At 46.6% G+C, this 6,023-nt stretch overlaps 1 long non-coding RNA gene across 1 annotated transcript; it reads right to left on the bottom strand.

Moving 5' to 3' along the window:
• Positions 1-749: 749 nt before the first annotated feature.
• LOC120617289 (uncharacterized) lies at positions 750-5,681 on the bottom strand. Its single transcript, XR_005656878.1, has 2 exons — positions 5,589-5,681; positions 750-4,009 (listed from the first exon to the last, which is right to left on the bottom strand). It is a non-coding gene; the product is annotated as an uncharacterized LOC120617289 (long non-coding RNA).
• Between the last annotated feature and the right edge of the window lie 342 nt (positions 5,682-6,023).

Below are 6,023 nucleotides of genomic sequence, written 5' to 3' on the forward strand. Positions count from 1 at the left end.
GTTTGTTTGCATAACGTGGCTGTAGCACAGACAGCTGTCACGCAGAGTGGGAGCCCTTTGGCTGACTGTAATATCCTATAAGTCTATAACGACCTCTGTTTTTGAGTAAAAACTCCTAAAGTATCTCCTTTATTTTCATGTATAAAAAAGAAGAAAGTTTATAAGTAAAGTATCCTAGAGCGGGAGCGTTAGATAATTCTTTTCTTTAGAGCTTTTACAGCTTGTTTTCCTCGCGAGTTCCATCGAATGGGATCAGCTTGATCTGATTTTCATACGACACATAGAGGCCGGACCATAATGAAAAACTCAGAATCCAATTGTGACAGTATCCAGTCAGACCCAGAAACCCTCTACGCTGTTCTTTTTGTTTTTCTTTTTTAGAAGAGAAAAGGATATTATTCCTCTGAGTCTTTCAAGGTTAATTAGTAGCCCATCTTTAGATATTCAATGACCAAGTTACTTTACTTGGGGTAAACGAAACTGAAGCTTATCCTTTGAGACCCTATTTCTCTTTGTAGCTAGCTATTGTTATAGGTAAATTGTGTCCTCTTGGGAGTCTAATATGTCCTAGAGCATAAAATAAATCGTCTACGTATTGGATTAGAATGAAATTTCTGGGAAATTCAACATCAGTCAAATCGGCATTTAGTCTCTAAGAGAAATAGGTGAGATTCTTGGTCTATTCCTGGGGTATTACTGGCCTCGTAAATCCCAATCTTCCCAGGTGAAAGCAAGGAGGTATTTCTTAGTTTTTTTAAACAGGAATGCTGAAAAATGTACTTCATAAATCTATCACTGAAAAATATTAGCAGTCCACAGGAATAGCTGATAACAGGGTATGTGGATTTAGAATCATAGGATGTCTGGGAATAACTATTTTATTCATGGCTGTGAGATCCTGTACACATCTCCAAACTTTCCCATTGTTTTGTTTTGTTTTGTTTTGTTTTTTTCTAGAAGATGAGAAGAATCACAGGGGCTCGAACATAGAATTATAAGTCCCCTTTATAAGTAATCTTGTAGAATGGGCTTAATTCCAGCTAGCGCATCAGGTCTTGAAGAATATCGGTGAATATTAGGTAGAGGCAAAGTAGTGCCAATAGCTATTTGAATAGGAGTGGCTGACTTACTCTTGCCAATATCTGTCCTGGCAAAGGGCCCAAAGTCGCATCGGAACGTCTTGTAACAAACGTTCAGTCAGTCTCAAAATTACTTTCCTCTTGCGGAGTTTCCTTTAAAATCATTATTTTCCCAACTGGTTCACTATCTGATCCATTTAGTTCTAAATGAATACATTTCACCCTTCTGGATTATGTGGGTGTCACTGATTTCAAGCAATTCTCCCTCTATCAGAGGAATTGGAGCAGATCTGACTAGTAAAACATATATGTCGCCTTGTTCCGTTTTCTAGCCGGAAAGGAACAGGTTCTGATTTAAAACCAGACGTCGGTTGATTACATGTCCCCACCATCTGTATAAAAGCTTTACTGGCAGGGAGAGGGCGACTTAGCTGGGTTCATAACGGACGAATGGTACCAGTCTCTATAAGGGCCTTAGTAACGTCCCCTTTTATGGTAATTTCAACTTCTCCTAAAGAATTAGTAAAGAGAAGGGGAAAGACCCTCACAGAATCCTCGGGGTGCCCTGTGCTCACTTCCGTTTTCGTTTTTCTAAATCCCATTTCATTTTTCCACAATCTTTCCTAAGGTGACCTGACTTTTTCATCACAAGAACTGACTTCTCTCTCCCTTCGTCTAAAAGACTTCCGGGGAGGTCTGACTTCCCTGCTTCATTCCTGAAGCTGAAAGTTCAAGATTTTGGCAGCTTTCTCTTTTTCTCCCTTTTGAATAGTTTCAGGTAGTTGATCAGCCAGAATTGCCAGTTCCTTAGCATGCATGATTCGCCAAGTTAATTTATGTCGTTTAATCAAAGTTTTAAGTTCTTCCTTCAGTCCTTCCAAAAATGCCGAATTTAAGGATCATCAAAAGGATCCTTAAAACTGTCTGGAGACAAGACCTGAGAATTGTTTCAAAGTTTTTTTGAAATGTCCCAGGAAATCAAGCGCCCGTACTGGTCTCTCTTTTTCATCGTTGGATCTTGGTCCAGTCCATTTTCCAGGGGGAAAAAAATCTCAAGTATGGCTTAGTAAAGCCGGTGGGATAATTCCCTGCATTTTTTCTCGTCTGTCTTTCTGTTTTTAAAAAGTCCTCTACAGGAGTTTCCCAGCAAACCTTATTTATCCATTCTGTTGCGTTCCTCTTGGAAACCAGTAGGTGCATTAACTGGAACAGACCAGCATGGCCAGGATCTTACGTTCTAACGGTTAAATCGATTCCTTTGTGAACCTATCAGGGTTCCCAAGAGGGTCGGGGGTATCTTTAGGTAGATTCTTTCATTCTGTTCTCGTCCAAGGAACATAAACAATCGCTGGTTCCCCTCTCCCGGAGGCTGGCTTTTCTCCAAAGGGAGCTGCCAGAATTTGTTTTGTTTTTCCCCTGGTCTATCCTGTTCTGGTTTTCTATTCTGAGTCTGCCCTAGGTCGATGGGGAGCGATGGTGGAGGAGGTGCAGAAGAGAAAGCGAAGGAAGGGGAGGAAAGGAGAGTGAGTCTAGACAAAAAAGTAGAGGTCCAGTGGGCACTCAGAGAACAGGGAAAAATGGGGCGTTGACACTGAGCAGCTTCGGAAGCCTTCTTTAGTTCAGGGAGTCTCTGGCGAGAGAATAGTCCCTCTGTGCTCCGTTCCAGAGGCTTCTGTTTGCCAGTGGAGGTAAGCCTCCCATTCATTCAGTTTGATTTTAAAGCTGGCTTTTTTTTTTCCTATGGAGTGTGCAAAATAACAACAATAATAATAATAATAATTTAAGTGTTAAAAGAGCTCCATTTTGGCCATCTTAAGTTAATATCGCTTCTCGTTAAATCTTCCCATTTCTGTAAGTACTTGCAAGTAAAGGTCCCCTACGAATATACAGTACCTCTGCAGAAGTATTTGTGGGGGCTGGGGACTGGGGGCTGGGGGCTTGTCAGCCTTGGAGATGCGATTTCCCTTGTTAATTTTAGTTTTCTTTTGAGATCTGCAGAATCTGAACAAATTTCTAGGGACATCGTGTAGTGGGTCGAAGGGGCGGCTTATGGGTTGAGATCCGAGGGGCCGTCACCTCTGGGATCGCTTCAACCCTCTTGTGTGTCTCAGTTTCTCCAGAGCGCGAGGTAACCCGCCTTTCTGTGCGTGTCCGCGGACGACTCAATTATTTAATGACAGTTGTCTGGAATTCCCGATGGGGCCCTGCTCGTTTTGAGGGGGTGCCCTCAAAACACTTCCACATGGATTCTTAGTCACCTAAGATTATCAGAAACTCGAGCTAGAGGGATTAAATTGTTCCTTATCTCCAGAGCTGATAGTCCAGGCTCTCATGTATCCAATAAAAGGTTTTGTTCAGACTGTAAGTAAGCCGTTCCAACCACAAATCTGGAATTAAAAAAAAAAACAGCCGACCATTGTTTTTCTCCTGTCTCTGAGTAATCTCAACCCTTAACCTTTAGTGCCACCTCAAGAATTTTTTTTTCTTTTTTCTTTTTTAAAGAACTGCTCAAATAAAGGCAGAGACTTCAAACAGGAAGGACCAGAATTCCAAGAAAAACTCACCAAGCTCACCCGATACAAAGCAGGGAGCCAGTGGGCCAACGGGCCCCCTGTTAGTTAGTACTTAGCACCAGGTCGGGGTCACAGGGGGGTCCTGGAGGGGCTTCTTTGGAGTCTTGCTGACTGCTCCAAGTAGATGTCGACGAAAGAACATCCTGCTTAAGAAAAAGTCTTATAAGAGTTTATGTGAGCCAAACTGATGACAGTTGCTGGGGAGCAAAATCTCAACGGATGGGGAAAAGGCTCCAGAGAATGGCGTTTTGCAGTTTACTTTATACATTAGAATCCAAAGAGGAGACGTACGGAGGGTTATGGGAAATCCACTGGTGGTAGACGAAGGGGGCGGGAGAAAGCAGAGTGGGAGAATCTCTGGGATTGGAGGAAAAATACAACAGAGAGACACATACTTCTTTTACACTGGTGGGTACAGGACACTTAATAATTAACATACACAGTAACTAAGAGATGGTATTTTGGGGAAGATAACAAGGAGGGATTCTGGTGCCCTGAGGGATCTGAAAAAGGAAATTCTCTGACATTTCAAAGGTAGGTTATCTGAGATGCAAAAAGATAACAGACAGCCTCACTAACCATGAAGACTGATCTTTGTCAAGGAAGCTACAGGCCTGGGATGAGACTACTCACCCTGACCTCCCATGACCTGCCATGACCGGCTTTTACTCAGGAATTTTTATGTTCAGACCATCCTGAGTGGTTACTTTCAGTCTCTGAGTTTCTAAGACCCGCCTGCAGACCTCCCCTGAGCTTGTCGGGTTTCGTACGTGGCCCCTTTCTCCTCCGCAGGGGCGAGTGATATAAATGAGCGAAACTAAGCAAGCGTGTCACGTGCAAGGCAACAGGGAACGGTGGGGACTGTGGCAAACCAAAGTACATGCCTCACGTACAGGGAGCAGCCGCTTCGGCTAACTGTTGTCACGTGGAAGTTGGCACCCAGGATTGCCAGAGCTTTGGGAATTTCATTTAAAAGAAAGCAGAAAGTCCGATTTTTACGTGAAGTTTCCCAAGTTTCAAAATGCTGTTCAGGCGGGATTCAGCCCACAGGCCACGAGTTTGCAAACCCCGCTTTGGTGAGACAACTTTTTCCATTTTCACTCCCAGCTCCGGCCTCTTCAACTTGGCTCTCCGGCTCTCCATAGGCCATGGACATGAGCCAAGTGGGGCCCAGCCAGGAGGCAACCCCCCTCCCCACTGACCTCAGACTCACCCTCCCCCAATCAGCCAAGGCCTCTCTCCCTGGGTCAGGCTGATAGGCCTGGCTCCCTCCTGCAGGGCAAAGTTCTTCCCAAGGGGCTCCTTTCTTAGTGACCTCTGGCAGGCCAGCAGCACATGCCTGCCGGGCAAGCCTGTACTTGTCTTAACCCTACTGAGATCCAAACTGCAGAGGCTTCTTTCATTCTCAGATAAAGACCAGACTCCTCACCATGACCTCCAAGGCCTATCTCGCCCCCTACCTTTCTCGGGTAGAGAGAACTTCCTTCTCCAGGGCATTTTGCTGTCTTTCACCTCTGGACCTTTGTATATGTTGCCCTAGACTGTGCCTGAAACATTCCTCCTACCCACACCCAACGATCCTTCCTCTTGTAGCTCTTCAGGTCTCAGCTCAGAAGCCGCTTCCTCCAGGAAGCCTTCCCCGACCATCTATACTAGTCAAGAGGCCGAGGGGAGGTGTTCCTACAGCCTGCTGGAGTCCCCCGTCACAACTTACTGAGCACTTAATTCATTATTTTTCCTGACCGGGGGAGGGGACGTTCCTCAGGGACACGGACCAGGACCTCTGTGTTTCCAAGCGTATAGCTAGCACCTAGCATGATGCCTGAGGCCTAGTAAATATTTGCAGGGGGAAGAAAGAAAGGAGGGAAGGAAGGAAGAGAGGGAGGGAGGGAGGAAGGAAGTGGGACACTCCACTCCATCTGTTTCCATCTCTCACCATCTCTCATCTCTGCCTCCGCTGTAAACATCTCGTCTCTATCATGCAACATCTCGTCTCTATCACGCAGCTAGCCGACTGCTTCCGACCCCCGGCGGTCCTGTGCCCTTCCCCCCGCCCCCCACTCCCCCACCCTCCCTCTCGTCCCGGGCGTCCTTCCAAGAACCGCGGCTCTCCAACCACAGGCTATCAGGAGTCTGCCGCGGTCGCGTCAGATGTTTCCCCGCAGGGGGTCCTCAGGCTTTGTGCCCGGATCGGGGGTAGGGGTAGGGAGGTCGCGCCCCGATGCTGCACACGGAGGCCTGGAGCGGCAGGCGGCGGAGAAGAGGCGGAGAAAGGAGAAGAGGATAAAAGAGGAGGGCGAGGGGGGAGTGGTGCAGCGCAGGGCGGGCCCGAGTGCGCCCCACCACCTCCCCGCACTGCCAGCGCCCTCCC

Source organism: Pteropus medius, unplaced genomic scaffold (assembly GCF_902729225.1).
Source record: "Pteropus medius unplaced genomic scaffold, Ma_sr-lr_union100, whole genome shotgun sequence".
NCBI lineage: Eukaryota > Metazoa > Chordata > Mammalia > Chiroptera > Pteropodidae > Pteropus > Pteropus medius.